The sequence below is a fragment of the Dromiciops gliroides genome, chromosome 1 (assembly GCF_019393635.1).
Source record: "Dromiciops gliroides isolate mDroGli1 chromosome 1, mDroGli1.pri, whole genome shotgun sequence".
In the NCBI taxonomy this organism is placed as follows: Eukaryota; Metazoa; Chordata; class Mammalia; order Microbiotheria; family Microbiotheriidae; genus Dromiciops; species Dromiciops gliroides.
The window spans coordinates 297861338-297889114 of NC_057861.1; positions in this window are offsets into that span (position 1 = coordinate 297861338).

The window sequence follows — 27777 nt, forward strand, 5'->3', positions numbered from 1 at the left end:
CCCAAACTATTAAGTGTTTACTTTTTTATTCTGATCATCACTTTTTAAATTTCCAACTCTTAATCTTTTTTCAAACCATTCCAATTCTGACTAAGTCAGTCCTCTGTTTTATTTTTGCTCCCAATTCTGTACTCCCAATGTGATCAAGTCCTTTGGTTTATTATTTTTGTTTAATTTTTTTAGCCTTTTATTGTGTAATTTTGCCTCAGATAACCTAGATTCTGAAACAAATTAACTCCTATGAAACCTTTCATTAACTTAGGAAAGGGCTAAGTGGCTCTTATAGAGCAATTAAATCAGTAAAAGGGAATGATTAAGAGCCTTAAGACTGTAGATCTGAGTCTTCTCTCTCTCTCACTCCCCAAAGCAGGCAGAAATTCTTATTGCTATGTTCATTCATTTGCTTTTTCTTTTTTCTTTTTTCCCATGGGTTACACTTCTTATGCCACAGCTCCAAATTCTTCTGCCTTGTTTCTAGCCTCCTGAAGCAATTTTGCACCAAAGACCCATAAGTCTCAATAAGGAAATAAGTTTCAATTAACCAATTAACTAATTAATTAATCAATTAATCAATCTGTCTATCCATCTGTTTGTTTATTTAGCTATTCATTCATTTGTTCATTTGTTCATTGGATTCCTTTGGCAATCTGGTGAAGTTTATGGAACTTTTCTCTAAATAATGCTTTTAAAAATTTGTATAAAGTTAAATACATGGTTTTGCAAAAGATGATAATTATATGAAAATACGAAAAAATTTTTAAAAAAAGTTCCTGGACAATAGGTTTAGAATATCTGCATTAAGAGAAAGTTGTATCTGACAGTTAGGTGGTGCAGTGGATAAAGCACCAGCTCTGGATTCAGGAGGACCTGAGTTCAAATATGGCTTCAGACAGTTGACACTTACTAGCTGTGTGACCCTGGGCAAGTCATTTAACCCTCATTTCCCTGAAAAAAATTAAAAAAAATTTAAATGGGGGGGCAGCTAGGTGGCAAAGTGGATGAAGTCCCAGCCTTGGATACAGGAGGACCTGATTTCAAGTCCAGCCTCAGACACTTGACACTTACCAGCTGTGTGACCCTGGGCAAGTCACTGAACCCTCATGGCCCTACGAAAAAAAAAAAAACAAAAAGAAAACACCCTTTGGGGCAGCTTGGTGGTGCAGTGGATAGAACACTGGCACTGGATTCAGGAGAACCTGAATTCAAATCCGGCCTCAGACCCTTGATACTTACTAGCTGTGTGACCCTGGGCATGTCACTTAACCCCAATTGCCTCACTAAAAAAACCAAAAATAAACAAAAAAGAGAAAGTGATATCAGAGCCAGAGCAGGCTTATTTCACTATCATCATCATCTTGCTCTAACCATCATCATACTCTCAGTCCTTCTTTTCACTTTGTCTTTCCTTGCAGGCAAATTTCTTTGCAAGTAAGAGCTATGTACTTTTACTCCTAGTTTCCTCTGATCAACATCTGAGCTTGGCTACTTCTTTGTTTTTGTACTTGTTTTTGTTTAGGTTGGGACAATGAGGGTTAAGTGACTTGCCCAGGGTCACACAGCTAGTAAGTATTTAAGTGTCCAAGGCCGGATTTGAACTCAGGTACTCCTGACTCCAGGGCCGGTGCTCTATCCCCTGCGCCACCTAGCTGCCCAGGGTACTTCTTAATGATGGGAAGGGATCTGCATATAAATTCTTTTAACTAGCATTAGTATTTACTATATGTATGGTATCATGTGGACAAGAAAATGAACCCTTTGAACCAGGAGAGCTCCTTGGGTGGGATCACAAAACTCTTTACACAATTACTATATAATTTTTTTAAATGAAAATATGAAAGCTTTTGTTTGGTATTATTCAAATATAGAATATAGGTTTCTTTTTATTTTCTTCTGTAACATAAAAATCTAGATGGCATCAAATTTCCTAGATGATTACATCCAGGATCCTTTCTTTCTATTCACTCTACATAAAGGATATTTTGTAAGTAGCACCCCAGACAAAAAAGTCATAATAACACTCTGTGATAAGTTCAGAATCAGCCTAGTTCTATTATGAATATGACCTATGGACATCAATGCTCTCTGTGTGTGTGTGCATTCTTGGAGGGAGGTGTTTGAATAACCATATCTCACTATAGTCAGACAGTCTAGCAGCATGACTTCTGATTCTATTTTCATCAAAATCTTACAAAGTAATTCACACTTCCCTTCTTTAATTTATAATTGTTGCTCTTGGGTAGAAGAATTTGAAGAACTGGTATTTGCAGCAATAGAATGTTAGCATAAGTTTGAAGAAAAAGGAAAGTGGCAGATATTTTAATGTCAGTTAATACAAAAAGATACAGTTTGAGAAAATAATTCAAATTAAACATACAAAATATAAGGCTTTATGGTATTAGTTATGTCCCCCAAAGTGTATTTGGGAGTCCTTGTACATTATTCCCTGTCCAGTGAAAAGGAAGGTAGAAAAAAATGCTATCAAGAATTCTGGAAGCAACAGAGAATACCTTATCTTACCCATATTTAGGGAAGAGAAAGAGTGGGTAAGGAGCATATATAGTGAGACACTATATGGCAGTGATTGTCATTGCATGTGGCACAAAGGGAGGCAGAATGCTGGCCTAGTCTTCACCCACCCTTCTCCAAGGGAAACTTATTCCTGTTAGAAAGAGGACGTTGGGGTTGGAGGCCACTGCTCTGCTTTCCTCAGAGAAAGGGGAATACTGTCCTCGAATCTGCTCCCTTAAATATTATTATTCTAGGGGATGTAATGAGATGCCATCTAACCGATCATTTTGTCATTTGAGGGGGAAGGGGAAACTCCAAATTCTATATCTAAGACAACTTCTTCCTACTAATACTGATTCCATATGAATGCACATAGCAAAGAAACCCATTTGTCCAAATCATAACAAAACAGAAATAAGAGAAGGTATACATAGGAGAATATATACTAGACAATTCAGAGTGAAGGATTTCTCCCATTAGTAAAGAGAGGTAACTCAGCTCAAGCAAAAGAGAGGAACTTACCAAGAGTAAAATCATTGAACTCTTTTGAGTACCAAGCTAAGAATAGTGATATGAATGAGACCACCAACTCCTTTCATGTGTTCCCAGATCATTTTCCTTCAGTAACTTGAAGTGGGGTTGGCCACTTAATTGGTTCTCTCAAAGCTGGAAGTAGACTCAGTGCTAGAAAAAGACTTTTGCTTAGAGATCCCCTGGAGAAGATGTAAAGCTGGGGTCTCTCACCAGCTCCCCCAACCTCTTTTCTGGTAGGACAAGGAAGGTTTTCCTCTCTACCAGTAAGGAGAGAGTCCCAAACAAATGGCCTTCAGGAAGGGGTCACACTTAAATAAAGCAATAATGTGCCCCCTTTTGGAATAATCTATGTATTTCTGCTCACTGAATTTCAGGGAAAAATGAAGGATCTTTGTTATGGTGGAAAATAGGGTTCTATTTAAAGTCTGAGATGTATGAGAGAGAGAGAGAGAGAAACAGAGACAGCGATAAAGAGAGAGAGAAAACAAGACAGAAAAAAAGAGACAGAGAGATACAAATGTAAGCAAAACAGTGTTTGACTTCAAGGTCAAATATAGGGGAAGACAGAAGCTAAAGGGGTGCTGGAAACTGGCAAAGAGGGAAGGGAGCATGTTGAGGACAATTCAGCAAATGACATAGAAACTTGGTGGTTCCAGGTTAGATGAAGCAAAATGTTCAATAGGAGAAGGGAGCATAGGGCAGAGTTGAAGATTCCATTAGATTGGAATCTGTCTGAAGATCTGTGTTTGCATTCTGACTCTGCTACTTACTTCATGTTATATGGCATGGTGCAACAAAGGCATGGATATGTGACATGAAAATCCTGTGTAAATAACAAGCTATTATTTTAGATAAACCCTAGGCATAATCTATTATAGCAATCCTCACAATAATAACACAAATCCTTATTTTCTTCTTAAATTTGTGTTTTTTTCATCTTTCTTTGCAATCTCTCATTGCCTCCCTTCCTCAGTCCTCCATCCTCAGCAAAGATAAATGAAACAAGTAACTAAGAGCTATTGGATATTGTTTCCCAAATGGCATAAATATTTCTCTGGGACCTTCCTTCCTTTTAAGGCAGTTGGACAGTACTATTACCCCTTTCTAATCTAAAGCCACAACAACACAAGGACTAGGTGTTTCTTTACAAACTGTATTTCTCAAACTCACAGATATTTATAATTAATGAGCAATATACTTCAGGTAACTATTAGAGTTGTAGCCTGGGCATAATTCAGTAAAGAGAAACACCATATTTCCAGACACAGAGACAAATCATTATGAATATTGAATTTAATTTCATTGTTGAATACACCTGCACTGTTGAGAAAAGGCAATGTACTGTGTAGTATATCATCATCACAGCCCTTTGATCTCAAGGAAGGCACAGTTCCAAGGTAGTGAGAATGCAAAAAAATAAATACTGCCTTCTGGAAATCATGCTGCTGAAAATGAGTCTTGGATCCCTCAGTAAAAGGAACAGGCTCCTTAAAAATCAAAAGAAATACCTGGAGAGCACCAGCATATAGTCAGCCCAGTAAGGCATTTACCAGATACTTTATACAGAGGACCCTGGTGTTTAGGTTGGAATGCTTTGTTTCCAAGATTCAGTTCCCTTCGATTAGGTCCAATTCAATAAAATTTAATTAAGTTCCTCCTGTGTGAAATACTATGCTCTACTGCCAATATTAACCTAAGCATGGTAGAGGTCTTCCCTTCCAGGAGTTTACAATTTGAGTGAAGAAGAGGGAACAATCACATATGGGCAATGGTATTTTGAAGTTCAAATAAAATAATGTAATTTATTGTGATGTAAATAATGTAAAAACATGTTGCAATCCTTAAAGTGTTATATAAATGTCAGTTATTAATATTGCTATCATCATCATCATCATTGTCGTTGTTGTTGTTATTGTTATTATTAGCCTACAGTTATCAGACCTTTGGTCTGGTGAAGAATTTATTCCCTGGGAATTCTACTATACTTGTGCTGAGTTTGTCTATAAAATAATACTGCAGAGTACTAGTGATGTACAACAACCAAGCTGAGTTATCCCCTTTCTCCCCTCCCCCACCACAAAAGAAAAGTATGCATGAATACTTTTTACATATTTATTTTATTTAGAAATAAAATAAACATCTCTAGAACATAGCATAATAAAAAAATGATTGTACATGAAACAGCACATTTGTAATTTAATCTGCATAATTAGCATTTTCTTAAGTCTAAGCAATAAAATTCAAATAAATCTAAACCTGATCCTTAGTGATTTCTGAGGTGTAAGTGTTCTCACAAGTTGATTACACCTCACTCCAGCACACACCTGCCTGTATTATGTGAGAGCATATCAGCCAAGTAGACAGGCCCATTCTCTAGGGGAAAAATTTTAATATGAACATAGTTGTTTTGCCTGGCTGGTAGATATTGGGGCAGAGTGGTCAGAGAACAGCTTCAAGGGTAGAGTTGTCATGTGAACCTTGAAGTATAGAGAGTATTCAAAGACAGAGATGAAAGTGGGGAATCTGTTCCAGGTAAAAGGGACAATGGCAATAAAAGAATGGAGGCAGGATAGGATGAGGTAAGGTGGAAGAAAAAAAATGTTTCTAGAAGGTTACTTCATTGGGATACTACCTCTTAGTATAGTAATAGTCTTTTCTTGTTCCTAATGCCTTCTCCTTCTAGTCAAACCTTGAGATCCCAGTATTTTTTGTTGTTATTATTCAGTTGCATCTGATACTTTGTGACCTTGTTCACAGTTTTCTTGGCCAAGATTCTGGAATAATTTGTCATTTCCTTCTCCAGCTCATTTTACAGGTAAGGAAACTAAGGCAAACGGGTTTAAGTGACTTGCCCAGAGTCACATAGGTAGTAAGAATTTGAGACCAAATTTGAACTCAGGAAGATGAGTTTTCTTGACTCCAGGCCTGGTGCTCTATCCACTATACCACCAGCAGTATTTTTTGTAGGTTCTCTCCATTATTTTCACACTGTCCTTAACCTGGTAATCTGAACCATTTATCTACAGTTCACTGAATAAAACATAGACTTATTCCTCAGTTACATTAGTGTTCTTTTCTTGTACAAAATACATGACGTTCCTCTTCTACTGTCCCACTGCAGATATTATGCATGTTTAAACAAATGCTGTTAGCCAATAGCCTATTCCTATTGATGAAAAAGAAGAGATCAAGTGAAGTTCCATCTTCACCTTGAAAGTAATTCCTTGTACTCTACTTCATTACAAAGTGTAGATGAAGAGACAAACTCTATATGATTCTTGTGAAAATCTTTATATCCATTATTTCTTCTTCTCCCTTGGTGTTCCTGTCATACTCTGAGGTTTATGAGTACTGTGGATATATGAAATCAAAATGGTTTTCAATACTCCAACTACCAGAAATTAATTTTCCTTCCCAAATTTCTTATACTTTGCTGAAAATTAATCGTGTTATTATGGTGGAATGAGTATGCCACCAAAACAAATATTCAGACCTATAAATGAATACCAAATATGGTGTTTTATTTACTAGGTTAAAATTAGCAAAAAAAAGAATTATATAGTCTTTACTCTAATACTTACAATATGCCAACCATTTCCCCAAGAATTATACAGATATTAACTCATTTAGAGTCTTCAGCCAAATCCAGGAGGTTTAGAGATGATTAGCTATGCCCCTAAATATAAGTAAGTTCAGTTTGTGTAAAACTCTCAAGGTCATTTTTCTTAGGAGTAAGTGAGGGAGTATAGGAAATAAAACACAGTCAATCACTACTCATCTGATACAATGTGTGAAGAAGTTGGACCAGGATCTCTCTCCCATCCATTCCTTTCCTTCTCCCCCAAACTCCACGCCAACTCGGGTCCACATAAGGAAAGCAAAAGAGAGAAGCCTTCACCTTGGGGGTTCCCAAACATCCTTGGACCCAAGTCCCAGTTCAACAATTTCAAACCATCTTTTCCCATGCTTGGGTACTGCCCAATGGCCTATCACTCTATTAACACCTTACTAATAAGTCATAGGATTTAAAACCAGAAAAGAAAAAAAGAAACAGATCAAACTATCTTTTGGAAATTTTATTAGAACCATTTCTCTCATGGAATGATATTGGTATGGCTTCCCAGAGGGGTAGAGACAGTGAGGAAGAGACTCACTTTGTAGTTGATTCCTATTTGGAGCCCTGGGGACAGTATATTTGTCACAGTCTTAGAACTGGGAAGGATCTTTGAAATGACAAGAGTTTACCCTCCTAATTTTGCAGAGGGAAAAAAAAAAACAAGGTCATTGAGGGGAATTACCCCAAATCATCCAATGAGTTAGGTCATCCAAAATTTAGATCCCCAATCCGCTTTTCCTGACAGGGCCCAGAATGCTTTCCTTTATTCCCACACTCCAACATCTCCATTATACTCTTTCCTATCATGTTTCCCCCCTCTATCCAGCAGCTATTGTCTATTCTCCAATTTATACTATCTCTGAGTTGAAAGAAGAGGCTAATACTCTGCCTATGTCCCCTCAGTTAAAACTGGGGAGGGGAGGAACTGTCACCTTTGTTGTGGGGGACAGGGATCTGAGCTGGTTGCTCCAGAGCCTCAGAGCTTGTTGGGGTCAGGGCACACAGAGATATAGGCAATGAAGGACTGAAACACTTAAAAAAACACAAATGAAAATGAAGATTTCATTAGTCACATGCATTGGTTTTAACTTTCTCTTATACTACTATACATTCTCCAAATAGCTGACAAAATAATTTTCCTGAAGCACAAGTCTGACCATGTCACTCAGGATCCTTAAATAGTACTTTATTTCCTCTAGAATAAAGTTAATCCCCTTCTGTTTGACATTCAAAGTTCTTCCTTATGTATAACTCCCCTTAACACACTTTACATTCTGGCCAAAATGTAACTGACTTTCTTGAGATTCTATATCCTGCTATTTTATCTCTTACCTTGGTGCCCTTCTGTCACCTCTCTTCTATGCCAGAGATATAGTCCTGCTTCATTTCTGCCTCTTAGAATCCTTAACTTTGTTCAATCTTCTCTTCATACATATGCCACTTTGTCAAAAATATAAACTGCTCTCAGTTAAGTGCTTTCCACATCCTCAAATTATCACATATATAATTATGTGTATGCAGCATAGCATAATGATTAGGGAACTGGGATTATAATTAGGAAGAATGGGTTTGAATCCTGTCTGTGATACATGCTGCCCATATAACCCTGTGAGAAGTTACTGAAACTCTCATTGGTCTAAGCAATTCTCTAAGAATATAAACTTTTAAAACAGTTGGTAAACTGAATTTATGAAGATTTTCCCTCATTCAGAATTCTCAATAACAATTACATTTCACACCTGGACTTTTCCTCTATAATAATGTAAGCTCCTTCAAAGTAATGATTATTTTTCTATTCAATATCCCTATTTATTCCTAGAATGTGGTCCAGTGCCTTGCATATTAGTAAATTTTTGCTTTGAGATTGTATTGGATAGATTGGAATATTTTTATCTAAACAAATAAAGGAGTTTACATGCTAAATGTCTGGCACCATCTTTTTCTATTACATAAAAGTGTAGTTTAGCTTTGGTTAGATTTAACACGCTTAAGTTTTTGCCTTAACCTTAAACAGTCATTTCACAATTCAAAGGCCAAATTCAAACTTCCTGGACTATTTTCTTTCTCATTTCTCCCTTATGTGCCATCTTTGGAATTTATTGAAGGTAATTCAGGACAACCATCCAGCATCAATATTAACTGGTTCCTGCCATGACTTTTCTGAATAAGCCACCTTCTTCCAAAGCCTTTGTTTTGTGTAATGAAAATGAATGAGACTAATGATGAAACAAATAATGACCCTAAAAAACCTGAAATATCACCTGGAGTATCTATCCTCTTGAAATTCAAGTGTCTGTGGTAGGGCTTTATCCTAGCTAAGTAGCCACTTACAAGGATGGAATGTATAAACCAATATTTTGAATACTTTCTTAGACTGTCATTATCAAAGTAACTAAAATGTTGCAAAGCATTAACAGAGAAAGGGGCAAAGAACTTTCATGTGGGGTATTGGGAAGAAATTATAATACATGTACAAAGAAGTCACTGTCAAATTAAATGATTTGTGCACATATATACAGAATAGATTCTAGAAAGTCTTTCAAATGGATATTTGGCAGATGGACTTGTAGTGCATGTGTGTTAGTGCAGGAAAGATTTTGTTAATAGACCAATAGTCCCAACAGTCGACACGTTCCAGAGACATAATGGTCCATCATATCAATGATCAGTGACCTTAAAGGCTATAAATACACCATAACTGTCTTTTGTGTCAAGAATCTGCTAACTAAAGAGTGCCCAAAAACCATAACCTGCACCGGTACAGTCCCTAAATGTGACTTTATGTGATGGACTGTGACTACTGAGAATGAGCCGCCACCCTCTATTGGATCAGTAATCTGCATTTTTAATATTTATGGGAGTTGTACAGCAGAATCCTCTGTACCTTGCAATGAAGTAAGAGTACATCCTTTGTCCTTCAGTCCTTCAGTTTAATAAAAGTAAATGTCACCTATTTTCCCATTCTATGTTGAAATGTTATTATTAAAATTGATCAGTAATTTTTGTATCAAAGGAACAAAACCTATAACTAATCTTATATGACATAAGGAAATAATTTATGAGTAAAATCCCTATTGCTCATCTGATGCCTAAAAAAATGCCTGAAAGAAAAGTCTATTCAACAAAGTTGAACATTTTAGGAAAGTAGTAACATTTGGGGTCTAAAATTCAACTGTAATATTTTCTTACCATCTGCATTTATTCACAAAATTTCAAGTAGGGAATTGAGGCAATCATACATTAAGTTACAAACTTCAGTTCTGTCTAAGGAATATAGTCTGTATTTGCTTTTAGTAGCTAGAACATTATCTCTATTCTATATCACTTTCTACATGATACAGTATTTTGCAAATTTAATGTACAAAAAACATTTTCTAGATACTCATCTGTCTGTATCTGCTTCCAGCATTGGATATAGCTTTCTTTGGAGGAATCTTTGAAATTAGCAAAATTAGGATATACAGCAATAGGAGAACTATTGTTTTAAGTTTTGAAGAGGCTATAATAGAAAATTTCTTTAAAAATTAGAAATAGATATAGATATATACAAATTTCCATCTATCCATCAGATTCCCACAGGCCAAAATTATTTTCAATAGTTTCTTGGACTTTGGACCTACTAATTTTCATGTACTTCCTCTTGTTTTTTCTATTTAGATCAACAAGCATTTAAATTAAGCTTTTACAATGTACCAAAAAGAACCTCTTTGCTTCTTATCTATATTTTCATTATCCCCATGCAAAAATTCAAATTAAACTAATGTCCATTAATGTTTGTTATTTGCATAGTAACACGTCTTAACTATTACTTGTCATGGTAACAAAATGGGAGAATTATTTTTGTAAATGTTTTATGGATTTATTGTAATATTACCCTTACTTTTCTTTAACCCCCTTCTTCCATAGAACCTTTTTTTTACTCCTTTTCCACTCATTTTTATCATAAAAGCATTTTATTATTTTCTAGTTACATGTAGAGATAGTTTTCAACATTAGTTTTTCTATGATTTCTAGTTTCAAATTTTTCTCCCTCTGTCCCCTCCCTCCCCCATCCCCAAGACAGCAAGCAATCTGATATAGGTTATATATGTACAATCATATTAAGCATATTTCTGCATTAGTCATGCTGTGCAAGAAGAATCAGAGCAAAAGGGAAATACCTCAAAAAAGGGAAAAAAAAGAGAAATAGTATGGTTCAATCAGCATCTAGATTCCACAGTTAAATTTTTTCTGGATTTGGAGAACACTTTCCATCATGAGTCCTTTGGAATTATCTTGGACCATTGTATTGTTGAGAAGAGTCAAGTCTATCACAGTCGATCAACACACAATGTTGTTGATACTGTGTATGCTGTTCTCCTGGTTCTGCTCTTCTCACTCAGCATCAGTTCATGTAAATCCTTCCAGGTTTCTCTGAAATCTGCCTGCTCATCATTTCTTACAGCACAGTAGTATTCCATTACATTCATATACCATAACTTGTTCAGACATTCCCCAGTTGATGGGCGTCCCCTCAATTTCCAATTCCTTGCCACCACAAAAAGAACAGTTATAAATATTGTTGTACATAAGGGTCCTTTTGTCTTTTTTATGATATCTTTGGGAAAAAGACCTAGTAGTGGTATTGCTGGGTCAAAGGGTATGCACAGCTTTATAGCCCTTTGGGCATAGTTACAAAGTGCTCTCCAGAATGGTTGGATCAGTTCACAGCTCCACAAACAATGCATTAGTGTTCCATTTTTTCCACAGCTTCTCCAACATTTATTATTTTCCTTTTTTGTCATATTTGCCAATCTGATAGTTGTCAGGTGGTACCTCAGAGTAGTTTTAATGTGCTTTTCTCTAATCTAAAGAGCATTTTTACATATGGCAATAGAGAGCTTTGATTTCTTCATCTGAAAATTGCCTGTTCATATCCTTTGATCATTTCTCAATTGGGGAATGACTTGGATTCTTATAAATTTGATTTAGTTCCCTATATATTTTAGAAATGAAGCCTTTATCAGAAATAGCGGTTATAAAAATTATTTTCCAGATTTCTGTCTCCCTTCTAATTTTAGATGCTTTGCTTCTGTTTGTAAAAAAACTTTTTAATTGAATGTAATCTAAGTCATCCATTTTGCATTTCATAATATTCTCTATCTCTTGTTTGGACATAAACTTTCTCGTTCCAAAAATCTAAGAGGTAAATTATTCTTTCCTCTCCTAATTTACCTATAGTATCATCTTTGATGTCTAAATCATGTACCCATTTTGACCTTATTTTAGTATAAGGTGTAAGATATTGGTGGTTGCCTATTTTCTGCCATACTATCTTCCAGTTTACCCAACAGTTTTTGTCAAATACTGAATTCCTATCGCAGAAGCTAGAGCCTTTGGGTGTATCAGAGAGTAGATTACTATAGTAATTTACTATTGTGTATCCTGTGCCTAACCTATTCCATTGGTCCACCACTCCATATCTTATCCAATACCACATAGCTTTGATGACTGCCACTTTAGAGTAAAGCTTCAGATTTGGTACAGCTAGCCTAATTTCCTGTGCATTTTTTTGATTATTTCCCTCGATATTCTTGACCTTTTCTTTTTCCAGATGAATTTTGTTATTTTTTCTATCTGTACAAAATAATTTTTAGGTAGTCTGATTGGTATGTAACTGAATAAGTAAATGAATTTACATAGAATTTTTTCTTCCCATGTAGGGACATAAACAGTTTAACCTTATTGAATAATTTTTCACCTGTTTACCTTTTTTGAATTTCTCTAGAGTCTTGTAGATAAAGTTTAAATTTTCTATTCAGTTCTGGTCTTTTCATCAGGACACTTTGATGATTCCCTATTTCATTGAATATCCATCTTTTCCCCTGAAAGAGAATGAAAAGTTTTGCTGGGTACTTGATTATTGGTTGCAATCCAAGCTCCTTTGACTTCTGGAATATCATACTCCATGCCTTTCAATCCTTTAATGTTGATGGTGCCAGGTCCTGTGCAAGCCTGACTGTGGCTCTATGATATTTAAATTGCTTCTTTCTGGCTGCTTGGAGTATTTTCTCCTTTACCTGATAATTCTGGAATTTGGCTACAATATTCCTTGGAGTTTACCTTTTGGGGTCATTTTCAGAAGGTGATCAGTGGATTCTTTCAATGATGATTTTATTCTCTGATTCTACAATATCAGGGCAGTTCTCTTTGATAATTTCCTGGAATATGGTATCTAGACTCTTTCTGATCATGGCTTTTTGGCAGTTCAATAGTTCTCAAATTGTCTCTCCTTGATCTGTTTTCCAGGTCAGTTGTCTTTCCAATGAGGTATTTTACATTTTCTTCTGTTTTTCATCCTTTTGATTCTGTTTGACTGATTCCTGTTGTCTAATTGAGCCATTATCTTCCAACAATCCAATTTTAATTTTTAAGGCATTGTTTTCTTCATTAAGCTTTTGTGCTTCCTTTTCCAGTTGGCAAAATGATTTTTTTAAGTAATTGTTTTCTTCGGTCAATCTTTGTGCTTACTTTTCCAAGCTGTTGATTCTTTGAGTTTCCTTTTCCAAACTGTTAATTCTTTTTTTCATAATATTCTTTTGTAGCTTTCATTTCTCTCCCTATTTTTTCTTCTACTTCTCTCAATTTATTTTGGGGGGAGATTTGTTCTTTTTTTGTGGGGCATTGGGGGTTACTTGACTTGCCCAGGGTCAGACAGCTAGTAAGTGTCAAGTGTCTGATGCCAGGTTTGAACTTAGGTACTCCTGAATCCAGGGCTGGTGCTTTATCCAGTGCACTACCTAGCTTCCCCTCAATTTATTTTTAAAATCATTTTTGAGCTCTTCCAAGAAGTCTTTTTGGTGTTGAGACCAATTCATCTGTCCTCTTGAGGCTTCAAATGTAGGCAATTTGAGAGTATTGTCCTCATCTGAGTTTCTGTTTAGCTCTTCCCTGTCCACACAGAAGCTCTCAATGGTAAGAGCCCTTTTCTGTTTCTTCCTTATATTGTAGCTTATTTTTTAAAGTTGAGTTCTGGGGGGCAGCTAGGTGGCACAGCTGACAGCCTGCTCTCTCAGCTGGTGCTGGTGGATCTCACTACTGGCCCACTGTGAGAAAATAATGGGATTTGGAAGATGCCTAGGGACCTCACCTGAACATTGATTTGGAATTGATTGAATTGGCTGAGACTGACTGATAAACTGACAACCTACTTAAGGTTGATTAAATTGAGACCACACCTGGCAGGCCTGGGTGGGGTATTGTTCCCAGAGGCTGTGGACTACTACATCAACATGAGACCACCCTCAACCAAACAGTTTGAAGGACCTCCCCTTCTGGGGGAAGAGGACTGGGAGTAGGAGGTGAGGCTGGTTCCCTGGGTCTGCCCTTTATGTCTCTGGGACTTTGGGTTGGTGGAAGAGAGAGAGAGAGAGAGAGAGAGAGAGAGAGAGAGAGAGAGAGAGAGAGACAGAGAGAGACAGAGAGAGAGAGAGAGAGATAGAGAGAGAGAGATGAAAGGAGATATGCTTTTCTTGCTTTACTTTCTGTACTCCATGTTTTCTCTTTATTCACTGATAAATGCTTAGTGCCAAAAACTTGTGTTGACCTTTCTAGCTTATAAGTAAACTTTAGCAAGTTTTCCCCCCATGCTGGAGATAGAAACACATTAGATTTTAAGCACCACACCCATTGCACCACCAGCTCACTGAGTAAGCATCAAGGGGCCTCAATTGCTCTGCTGTGGCCAAGAGCTTCCTGCTGACTTGCCCAGACCCGCCTCTGTGCTGTACTCCCCTTTTGCCCGAGTGAGACCAACCTTTTCTTAAGTCTTCTAAATTATCTCAAGTTGGAAGATTCTGTCTCTCTGTCTTTTTGTAGGTTCTGTAGTATTAGAATAGGTTTAGAGGCTTGATTTAATGTTCTTTTAGAAGGAACTGCAGGACAGCTCAGGCAGCTTGCTGGCTTCTCTCCTCCATCTTGGCTCTGCCAGAACCTTTCTTTATAACAAACAAAATCTACAAAATAAAACAAACTAATTCATTTCCTAAGGGAGTGAAATGATGCCATGGCCTGATAAAATGTATTTATACATAGGCAGAGTAAAATAATATTAGTGTTTCATCCACAAAATTTAGTTCAAAGAGACAATTTTTATTATCTGAGTGCTATACTCTTCATTAGTCAGGAAATATATTTAAAATTCTGAGAATCACCAAACAAAACCTTACTCCATCCATCTGGTAAAAAAATAATAATAAAAAAATCTGTCCTTATTTCAGAGGGCTGACAGTGAATTCATATGTAAAAAAAAAAAGCTTTAGGAGTCTAATGAATATGAGATGGAATTCTTCCTAAGAAAATAGCTATAATCAATAATCTATACACTAGGAATATGATGCTTGAGAGGCAGCTAGATGGCGCAGTGGTTAAAGCACCAGTCCTGGATTCAGGAGTACCTGAGTTCAAATCCGGCCTCAGACACTTGACACTTACTAGCTGTGTGACCGTGGGCAAGTCACTTAACCCCAATTGCCCTGAAAAAAAAAAAGAATATGATGCTTAGTTCTGGATGGCACCTATAAAATTGATGAAGGGAGTAAAATTAAATCCAGGTAAGGTATCTTAAGCAACATGAGTGGCTATTTTGGAAATATAAGAAAATTTGGGGGATAAATAACAATATACTTAAAAAACTTGAAGGGTCATTATATGATTTGTTTTGCTTGATTCCAAAAATATGTTGAAGAATAATGGATACACATTATAAAGTGTGTTTAAGTTCAATGTGAGAAAAAAATAATTCTAATAATTGTTGCCATTGAATCATTTCAGTTGTGTTTGACTATGACCCCACCCCATTGGTGGTTTTCTTCACAGAGATACTGAAATGATTTTCTGTTTTCTTCTCTAGATCATCTTACAGATGAAGAACTGAAGCAAACAGAGCTAAGTGACTTGTCCACAGTCACACAAATAGTAAATATCTGAGGCATGATTTGTGAATTTAGGAAGATGTTTTCCTGATTTCAAGCCCAATGTTCCGTTCATTGTGCCACCCAGCTATCTTTCTAATAATTAGAGGCTTTGTGGCAACTAGGTGGTAAAGTGGAGAAAATACTGGCCATGGAGTCAGAAGGATCTCAGTTCAAATCTTACCTCAGACACTACGTGACCCTGGGCAAGTCATTTAACCCCAATTGCCTTAAATATTGGGGCCATCTCTGGCCATCCTGATGTAAATATTGTCACTGGACCCAGATGGCTCTGGAGGAGAGAGTGAGGTTGGTGACCTAGTACAGCCCGCCCTTATTTAAATCCAATTCAGTACCAGTCATAACATCCACTGAATTCATGGTCCTCTTTGAAATGAAGGGCAAACAACAGCAACAATTAGAGACTTCAAAAAGTAAAATGGGTTGACTCTGGCATTATTGCCTTTCTCAATCACTAGATCTTTAAGTGTACTTTATATAACGTTTTTATTTGTCTACAAAGAGTGTGGAGAGGAGTTCTCTCTTAGATTCAGGTTTGAGAAAAGGACCTTAGAACTTGGACTAACTCTAGAATTTTGCAATATAGGTATCTTTCACTGAATCACCTATGAAGAAGGAAGAAAAGAAGTGTCACAAGGAGGAATAAGAAGAAAAGAAGAGGGAAAGGGAATTAAAAAGAAAAATAAAGAAACTTTGATTTACTTCTCAATTCAATATCACATTAAATAATTTTGCAACAGAAAAAATGACTTTCATCAGCATTAATCTTTTAAATGATTAAATGTAACTTCATCCTATCACGAGGCTGCTTTTAGTAATCTGGTGAAAGCTATTTTGACTACTATTCCATGATAAATAATTTAATGATACTTATCTAAAAATATTCATTGTGCATGTTAAATCAGATATTCAGAACTGCAGGCCATTTTTGGAGAATCAATACTGGCTGTTCTATTTGTCCTATTGAGGAAAAGTTAGGCATATTTTAAAAAATGAGTCAAATGTAAAATGAGAGCAAACTTCATTGAAATCAAAGAAAAATTTAGAATATAACCTTTCAAAATTATACTCTCATAACAAATTGAGCATAATCAGTTTGTTTTATTTTTCCACATTAGTGAAATATAGTTAAGAATATATAACATAAGCATTGAACTTTTAGGGAGGAATGGCACAGAAACAATTCCAAAAATAATGCCTTCTCATCCTTTATTTCACAAATTTTGAAGGGAAAAATGGGATTGAGAGAAGCTACTCAGAATAACAGAATGTGTGCAAACTATGATCTGATATAGCCTGGAGCCCTTCCTTTCTAAGATATTAACTTTCTAAGGTAAATCTCTGTTCGCCAAATATACCTTATAGCTTTATTACCATAGAAACATTAACAGATTAATATTTTGCCTATTCATCATTGAATTATTTAAATCAGATAGGCATGAGGGCTAGCTTGAAGATTATCTGAAAGAGTAATACCTAAGGAAATAATATGCTTAACACTCAGTTGTCAAGGTATTTAAAATCCCATAGCTGAATGTACCTGCCTCTAGCTCTTAAGGAATTTAGAGTCTTCAAGGCTACTCTATTAAAAGACAAATATCCCTGAAAGGTTCATGCAATAACAAAATACTGAAATTAAGATGGATAATTTCAAGATTCTGTAGAAATGGGACAGAGAAACAGAGCTAAGATAGTGGCGTAAAGGCAGGGATTGATCTGAGCTCTCCCAAATTCCTCTTCAGTCAGCAATAGTGACTCAAAATGAATTCTGAAGAGGCAGAACCAATGAAAACTCTCTAGCCCAAGATAATTGATTCCTTCCTTCCTTCCTTCCTTCCTTTCTTCATCATCTATCTATCTTTCTTTCTTTCTATTTACTTATTCACTTATTTATTTATTATTTTAGAAAAGACCCCATTAATCACTTTTAGGGAAATGCTAGACATTAGCCAAACCTAAGCTTTATTTAACAGGGGTTCTTAACTTAGGATCCGTTAACTTTTTTTTTTTGGGGGGGGGGGTGGAGGACAGGGCAATGAAAGTTAAGTGACTTGCTCAGAGTCACACAGCTAGTAAGTGTCAAGTGTCTGAGGTCATATTTGAACTCAGGCACTCCTTAATCCAGGGCTTGTGCCTAACCTATTCCTTTGATCCTCCACTCTATTTCTTAGCCAGTACCAAATAGTTTTGATGACTGCTGCTTTATAGTAGAGCTTCAGATTTGGTACAGCTAACCCACCTTCCTGTGCATTTTTTCCCATTATTTCCCTTAATATTCTTGACCTTTTTTCCCCAGATGAATATGGTTATTATTTTTTCTAACTATATAAAATAATTTTAGGTAGTCTGATTGGTATGGCACTGAATAAGTAAATTAATTTAGGTAAAATTGTCATTTTATTACATTATCTAGACATATCCATGAGAAATTGTTATTTTTCCAATTATTTACATGTGATTTTACTTGTGTTAAAAGTGTTTTGTAATTGTGTTCATATAGTTCCTAGGTTTGTCTTGGCAGTTAGACTCCCAAATATTTTCTACAGTTATTTTAAGTGGAATTTTTTTCTATCTCTTGCTGCTGATCTTTGTTGTTCATTTATAGGAATTATGATGATTTATGTGGATTTATTTCATATCTTCCAACTTTGCTAAAGTTGTTATTTGCTTCGAGTAGTTTCTTAGTCTATTCTCTATGATTCTCAAGTATACCATCATATCATCTGCAAAGAGTGAGTCTTGTTTCTTCCTTTCCCAAGTCCTTCAATTCTTTTTTCTTCTCTTATTGCTAAAGCTAATATTTCTAGTATAATATTAAACAATAGAGGTGATAATAAACATCCCTATTTCACCCCTGATCTTACTGGGAATGTCTCTAACTTTTCCCCATGACATAGAATATTTCCTCATGATTTTAGGTAGATACTCTTTATTATACTAAGAAAAGCTCCATTTAATCCTATGCTCTCTAGTGTTTTTAATAGTAATGAGTGCTATATTTTATCAAACACTTTTTCTTCATATATTGAGATTATATGAATTGGTTTAGTTATGTTATTGATCTAGTTGGTTATGTATGTTTGCTGATATTGAACCAAGCCTTCATTCCTGGCTTAAATCCCACCTGCTCATAGTGTATCATCCTGGTGATAAATTGCTGTAATCTCCTTGCTAATAATTTTTTGCATCAATATACATTAGGGAAATTGGTCCATAATTTTTTCTCTTCCGGGCTCTTCCTGGTGTAGTTATCAAACCATGTTTGTGTCATAAAAGGAATTTTTAGATCTCTTTCTTCATCTATTTTGCAAATAATTTGTATATTAATAGGATTAATTATTCTTTAAATGTATGGAGGAATTCACTTGTAAACCAATTTGGCCCTGGAGATTTTTCTTAGGGCATTCTTTAGAGCTTATTTAATTTCTTTTTCAAAAATGGAGCTATTAAAGTATTTTATTGCATCTTCTAGTAATCTTGACAACTTATATTTTTGTAAATATTCATCTGTTTCTTTTAAATTACCAAATTTATTGTCAAACATTTGGGCAAAATAGCTTATAATTATTGCTTTAATTTCCATTTCTTTGGTGGTGAATTCACCTATTTCATTTTTGATACTGGTAATTTGTTTTTCTTTTTTCTTTTTTAAAACAAATTAACCAAAGATTTAAATATTTTATTGATTTTTTTCATAAAAGCAGCTCTCAGTTTTATTTATTAATTCTATAGTTTTCTTAATTTATATTTTCTTAATCTCTCCTTTGATTTTCAGAATTTTTAATCTATTATTTAATTGAGGATTTTTAATTTGCTTTTTTCAATTTTCAAGCATTTTTATTTGCATGCCCAATTCATTGATCTCCTCTTTCTCTATCTTATACATGTAATTATTTGCAGATATAAAATGTCTCCTGAGAACTGCTTTGACTGCATCCCATAAATTTTGGTATGTTGCCTCATTATTATCATTCTCTTGGATGAAGTCATTGATTGTCTCTATGATTTGTGGTTTGACCCATTCATACTTTAGATGAGATTATTTAGTTTCCAATCAATTTTTAGTCTATCTTTCCATGGCTTTTAATTACATGTAATTTTTATTGCATCATCATCTGAAAAAGGTGAATTTAATTTTTCTGCCTGTCTATCTTTGACTGTGAAGTTTTAGTGACCTAATACATGGTCACTTTTTTGTGTACATTCCATGTACAGCTGAAAAAAAGGTGTATTCCTTTCTATCCCCATTCAATTTTCTCAAAACATCTATCGTATCTAACTTTTCTAACATTCTATTCACCTCTTTAACTTATTTCTTATTTATTTTTTGTTTAGAATTATCTAGTTCTGAGAGGGGGAGGTTAAGATCCCCCATTAGCATAGTTTTGCTGTTTATTTCCTCTTGTAACTCACTTAACTTCTCCTCTAGGAATTTGCATGGTATACCATTTGGTGCACATATGTTTAGTATTGATATCACTTCATTGTCTATGGCACCTTTTAGCAAGTTATTGTTTCCTTCCTTCTATCTTTTGATTAGATCTATTTTTATTTTGCTTTGTCTGAAAGAAAAGATTGCTACCCCTGTTTTTACTTAAGCTGAAGCATAATATATTCTTCTCCAACTTTTTCCCTTTACTCTGTGTGAATCTTTCTACTTCAAATATGTTTCTTTTAAGCAACATATTGTAAGATTCTGGTTTTAATCCACTCTATTTTGGCATCTGTTTTATGGGAGAGTTCATCTTATTCACATTCATAGTTATGATTACTAAGTTTGTATTTCCTTTGATCCTACTTTCCCCTTTGTACTTTTTTTTCTTCTTTCACCCTATTTCTCATCATTAGCATTTTGCTTCTGACTCCTGCTTCCCTCAATCTGCCCTCCATTCTATCAGACCCCTCCCTTTTCTTTCCCTTTTGCTCTCCTGTTTCTGCCCTCCCTTTTAACAGTGCTCCCTTTTCCCCCTTACCTTCCTAGTTCACTATAGGGTAAGCTAAATTTCATTATCCAAATGTGTGTATTTGTTATTCCCTCTTTGAGTGAAATTCAATGAGTGTTAGATTGAAACAATGCTTACCTATCCCTTCTTTCCTTCTATGGTGATAAGGTTTTTGCTCCTCTTCAAGGGATGTAATTTACCCCATTCAACATCCCTTTTCTTCTTGTCCCTATAAATTTCCTTTTTTTCACCCCTTACTTTTTTTTCATCACATCAAAGTCAATTTATACCTATATACTCTATGTATACTCCTTATATCTGCCCCCAAACAGATACAGTTCTCAAGAGTTACAAGTATTATCTTCCTAGGTAGGGATATAAAGTTTAACCTTATTGAGCAACAGTTTTTCCCTATTTATATTTTTATATTTTTCTTGAATCCTGTATTTGAAGATCAAATTTGCTATTCAGTACTGTTCTTTTCAACAGTAATGTCTGAAAGGCCCCTATTTCATTGAATTTCCATCTTTTTCCCTGAAAGATAATTCTCATTTTTGCTGAATAGTTGATTCTTGGTTGTAATCTAAGCTCCTTTGCCTTTCACAATATAATATTTCAAGCTCTCAGATCCTTTAATGTTGAAGTTACAAGGCTTGTGTAATTCTGACTGTGGCTCCATGATATTTATTTATTTATTTAGTCATTCATTCATTCATTCATCCATCCATCCATCCATCTCTCCATCCATCTATCTATTTATTCATTCTTTGTTTATTAACTCATTAATTAATTTGTTTATTTATTTATCTATTTGTCCCTACATTCATTCATTTATTTGTTCATTTATTTATCCATGCATTCAGTTTTTCATTCATTTACTAATTCATCCCTTCATTTATTTATTGATCTATTTATTTATTCAAACCTCTGTCCATTTATTTCTTTATTCATTTATTCACTCAATCATCTACCCTTTTATTTATTTTTATACATTCATTCATTCATCTATTAATTTATTAATTTACCTATTTATTTTTATTTGTTTATTTTTTGTTGTTAAATCTTTATTTAGAATTTTATCCCTTCCCCAATTACATGTAAAAACAAATTTTAATGCCCATTTTTAAAACTTTGTGCTCTGTATGCTCTTCCTCCCCCAACTCCTTAGGAGCACAAACAATCTCATATAAGTTATACGTGCGTATTCATGAAAAACATTTTCATATTAGGTTGTGAAAGAAAACAAACCAGAAGAAATTTAAGAAAAAGAAACTAAAAAATATGCTTTAATCTGCATTCAGACACCATCAGTTCTTCCTCTGGAGATGGATTGCATTTTTCATCCTAAGACTTTCAGAATTATCATGGATCATTGTATTGCTGAGAATAGCTAAGCCATTCACAGCTTACAATTTTGTGGTTACCTTGTATACAGTACATTTCACTTTGCATTAGCTCATGTAAATCTTTCTAGGTTTTTCTGAGACCATCCTGTTCATTATTTTTTTTAGTAAAATATTATTCCATCATAACTACATTTGTTTAGCCATTCCCCAAATAATGGGCATCACCTCTATTTTGATTTCTTTGTACCATTAAAGGGCTGCCATAAATATTTTTGTACATATAGGTCCTTTAACTTATTAATTTATGTATTTATTTATCTATCTATTTATTTGTTTGTTTAATTATTTTTGGTGGGGCAATGAGGGTTAAGTGACTTGGCCAGGGTCACACAGTTAGTAATTGTCAAGTGTCTGAGGCTGGATTTGAATTCAGGTCCTTCTGAATACAAGGTCAGTGCTTTATCCACTATGTCACCTATTTGCCCCCTAACTTATTTTTAAATGTATTTTTGGATACAGACCTAGTTGTGGTATTACTGGGTCTAAGAGTATACATGGATTTATAGCCCTTTGGCCAGAATTTCAAATTTGCTCTATAGAATGTTTCAGTTGGTTTTCAAGTCCACCAAGAGTTCATTAATGTCTCATTTTCCCCATATCCCCTATAATATTTGTCATTTTCCTCAGCAGTCCTATTATCCAATCCACTAGATATGGGGTAGTATGGCAGAATTGTTTTGACTTGCATCATTCTAATCAATAGTGATTTAAGCATTTTTTAATATGACTATAGATAGCTTTGATTGCTTCATCGGAAAATTCTACATAACTTTCAATCATTTATCAATTGGGAAATGGCTCTTATTGTAATAAATTTGACTCAGTTCTCTATATTTGAGAAATGAGACCTTTTTCAGACAAAATTGCTTCAAAATTTTTTCACAGTTACTACCCACCTTACAATTCCCTCCCTGTGACATTTATTCTATTCTCTATTTCCTTTCACCCTGTCCCTCCTCAAAAGTGTTATGTTTCTGACTGCCCCCTCCCCCAATCTGCCCTTTATTCTATCACCTCCTCCCCCCCCCATTTCCTTTCCATCCTATTTTCCTGCAGGGTAAGATAAATTACTATACAAAATTGAGTGTGCATTTTATACTTTCTTTTAGCCAATTCTAATGATAGTAAGGTCCACTCACTCCTCAGCACCTTCCCCATCTTCCCCTCCACTATATATACTTTTTCTTGCTTCTTATGTGTGAGATATTTGGCCCCCTTCCTCCTCTCCCTTTCCCTTTCTCTCAGTGCATTTCTCTCTCACCCCTTAATTTATTTTTTAAAGATATCATTCCTTCATATTCAACTCAAACCTTGATCTCTGTCTAAATATACTCCATCCACCTGCCCTAATAATGAAAAAGTTCTTATGAGTTACAAGTAAAATCTTCCCCTGTAGGAATGTAAACAGTTTTAGCTTTTAATGTCCCTTATGCTTTCTTTTTCCTCTTTACTATTTTATGTTTTTCTGGAGTCTTGTATTCAAAACTGAAATTTCCTATTTAGCTCACATCTTTTAATCAAGAATGCCTGAAAGTCCTCTCTTTCATTGAATACCCATTGTATTGTTTTGTTTTGTTTTTCCCTGAAAGACTACACTAGGTTTTGCTGTTCAGGTGATTCTTGGTTCTAATCCCAGTTCCTTTGCTCTCCAGATTATCATATTCCAAGACCTCTAATACTTTCATGTAGAACATGCTAAATCTTGTATTATCCTGGTTGGCTGCATAATACTTAAATTGTTTCTTTCTGGCTGCTTGCAATATTTTCACCTTGCCCTGGAAGCTCTGGAATTTTGCCATAATATTCCTGGATGTTTTTATTTTGGTATGTCTTTCAGGAGGTGATGGATGGATTCTTTCAATTTTTTTTTTAAATGTATTAGGTATTTTATTTTTTCCGTTACATGTAAAGATAGTTCTCAACTTTTGTTTATACGTGCTTTACAATTTCAGATTTTTCTCCCTCCCTCCCCTCCCTCCCCCCTCCCCTAGACAGCAGGTAATCTGATATAGGTTATATCTATATATCTCTATACATATACATATATATATATATATACACACATATATATATACACATAATAACATTAATCCTATTTCTGCATTAATCCTGTTACAAGAGAAAGAATCAGAGCAGTGATGCAAAACCTCAAAATAGAAAAACAAAAACAACAGCACCCAAAACAAAAGAAATAATATGGTTCAATCAGCAGCTATACTCCACAGTTCTTTCTTTTTTTTTTTCTTGGATTTGGAGGTCCTCTTCTATCATGAGTTCCCTGGAACTCTTCTGTACCATTGCATTGGTGAGAAGAATATAGTCCATCACAGTAGGTCAACACCCAATGTTGATGATACTGTTTACAATGTTCTTCTGGTTCTGCTCATCTCACTCATCATCAGCTCACGTAAGACCCTCTAGGTTTCTCTGAACTCTTCCTGCTCATCATTTCTTACAGCACAATAGTATTCCATTGTATTCATATACCACTTGTCCAGCCATTCCCCAGTTGATGGGCACCCCCTCAACTTCCAATTCCTTGCTACCACATAAAGAGCAGCTATAAATATTTTTGTACATGTGGGTCCCTTTCCCCCTTCCATGATTTCTTTGGGCAAAAGACCTAAAAGTGGGATTGCTGGGTCAAAGGGTATCTTTCAATTTTTTTTAACTTCCTGTTCTAGAATACCAGGGATATTTTCTTTGACAATTTCTTGGAAGATGACATATAGGCTCTTTTTTTAATCATAGCTTTCAGGTACTAAAATCATTTTAAAATTATCTCTCCTGAATCTATTTTCCAGGTCAGCTGTTTTTCCAGTGAGATATTTCACATTACATTTTTTTTTATTCATTTTGCTTTGATTTATTGTTTCTTGATTTCTCATAAGGTCATTAGTTTCCATTTGCTCAAACCTAAATTTTAAGGAGTTATGTTCTTCAGAGAACTTTTGTATCTCATTTTCCATTTGGCAATTGAGCTTTTCAAGGCATTCTTTTCCTCATTGGCTGTTTTTTTTCTTTTCTTTTTTACCTCTTTTAACATTTAGCCTAGTTTGTTCTTTAAGGTGTTATTTTCTTCAATATTTTATTGTGTCTCCTTTACCAAGAAGTTGACTTTTTTATAATTTTCTTGCATCACTATCATTTCTCTTTCCATTTTTCCTCTACCTCTCTTAATTTATTTTCAAAGTTCTTTTTGAATACTTCTGTGGCATGAGACCAATTAATGTTTTTGTTTCAAGCTTTGGATATAGTATCTTTGACTTTGTCATCTTCTTCTGAGAATATATTTCAAGCTTCCTTTTCACCAAAGGAACTTTATATGATCAGCATTTTTTATCTGCTCATTTTCCAGCTCATTTCTTGAGATTTACCAATTTGTTAAATTGGGGCACTGCTTCCAGGGAAGAGAGTGCATTGTCCCAAGCTTCAAGGAGTTTTTGCTGCTGTTAGCAGAGATACTTCCAAGAATTTGCAAGCTTTTAGTTCCTATAAGTTGGTATGATTTAAGGACATGTATGTTTACTACTCTCCTAACTTGTCCTCTGATCTGCAAGCAACAGTGAGCCTGCTTTTCTGCCCTAGAACTATGACCAGAGTCCCACTCCACTGTGGCACAAGCTCTTGTGTGATTATGCTCCTTCCCTGCCTAGAACTGCTACCCAAGTCTGTAACCTGGATCTGAGTATGGGAAAAACAACAGAGTCCTGCCTCAGTGCTAGCAAACAGATCCCTGTAATCTCCTTCTAGCCTATTGTTCAACCCTGTTACAATCTGTGAACTGAGTTCCAGAAGCAATTGCAGTTGCTGTTGATTCAGAAGCTCCCAAGACCTGCTCCTGGTTTACTGGGGCTGGGGCTAGGTCTGTGCAGGCTCATCTTTCATTAGGCTGAGTTCCATTCTCACCCCAGCACAATAGATCTTTCCTATTGACCTTCTAAATTCTCTTTGGCTAGAAAAAATATTTCACCCCATCTTTTTGTGGATTCTGCTCTTCCAGGAATTGTCTTATGGAATTATTTGAAGGTATTGGAAGAAATCTTGGGGAGAGCTTATACAAGTCCCAGTCTTTCCTTCCCTGTCCTGGTTCCACCTCTGCTTCATGATATTTATAGTGTTCCTTTTTGGTTACTTTCAGTATTTTTTTCTTCACCTGATAATTCTGGACTTTGACTACAATATTCCTTGTAGTTTTGTTTTTGAGGTCTCTTTCAGGAGGTGACTGGTGGATTCTTTCAATGACTATTTCATCCTCTCATTGCGTACCATCAGGCTGGTTCTCCTTGATAACCTCATGGAATATGGTGTCTAGACTTTCTTTTTGATCATGGCTTTCTGGTAGTTGAAAAATTCTTCAATTATCTTTTCTGAATCTATTTTCCAAGTCAGTTGTTTTTCCAATGAGCTACTTCACAATTTCTTCTATTTTTTCATTCTTTTGATTCTGTTTGCCTGATTCCTGGTTTCTCATGTAGTCATTGGCTTTTATCTGCCCTTAATTCTTAAGGCATTATTTTCTTCAGGAAGCTTTTGTACCTGCCTTTCCACTTGTTTGATATTTTTTTCCTTGCATTTGGCCAATTGTATTTTTTAAGGAAATGTTTTTGTCATTCAACTTCTTGTTCTTCCTTTTCCAAGCTGCTGATTTTTTTTCATAATTTTCTTCTGCCTTTATTATTTGATTTTTAAAATCCTTTTTGAGCTCTACCAAGAAGGCATTTTGGTCTTGAGACCAATTCATCTTCCCCTTTAGGCTTCACATGTAGGCATTTTGACATATTGTCCTCTTCTGAGTTTTTGTTTTGGTCTTCCCTGTCACTATAGAAGCCCTTTTCTGTTTCTTACTCATATTTTAGCCTACTTTTTGACTTTTGGAGTTGAGGTCAGATCCTGGAGCATAGTGGCCACTGTTGTAAGCTTCTTATGATGGGGTATAGGGGCAAGATCACAGCCTTTCTGTCATTAGGCTTCTGGGGCTTATGGATTCATCACTGCTATAGACTTGCTTTCTTCACTGGGATGACTTGGTCTAGTCACATCTGTCCTGTGGGTGGTCCTCTAGCTGGCAGTTTGCCCTCCCCTGCTGGGGCTAGGGGTGTCTCAGAACTGGCCTGCTGCACCACCAGCATGCTGAGTCAGGACCAAGGGGCTTCATCTGTTGATCTGTGCTGTAGCCACAAGCGTTCTACTTACTTGCCCAGTCACCCTCTGAGCTATGCCAAGCTGCTCTGTACTACCCTTTTGCCCTAGTGACATACACCTTTCCTCAAGTCTTCTAAATTATCTCAAGTTGGAATATTGTGTCTCTCTGTCTTTTTGTAGGTTATGTAACTTCAGAATCCATTTAAAGGCTTGATTTAATGTTGTTTCTGAAGGAATCTTGGGAGAGCTCAGACAACTTCCTGGATTATCTCTCCCATCTTAGTCCATCAGTTCCTTATCTGGTACTGCTTATTTAATAAAGTGCATGTTTTTACTTTGTTTAATATGTGAACAATTTTAAAACACCATATTAAACTTTGATTTTTTTAATTAAAATTTTCTTTCAGTGTTTCAGGTTAAAATGTTTTCAGGCTGGGGCTGCTAGGTGGCACAGTGGATAGAGCACCAGCCCTGGAGTCAGGAGGACCTGAGTTCAAATCCGGCCTCAGACACTTAATACTTACTAGCTGTGTGACCCTGGGCAAGTCACTTAACTCCAATTGCCTCACCAAAAAATAAAAATTAAAAAAAATGTTTTCAGGCTGTTTTTTCTTCTCTTCCCTTTATTTTTTTCCCTTCTTCTTTCTATTCCT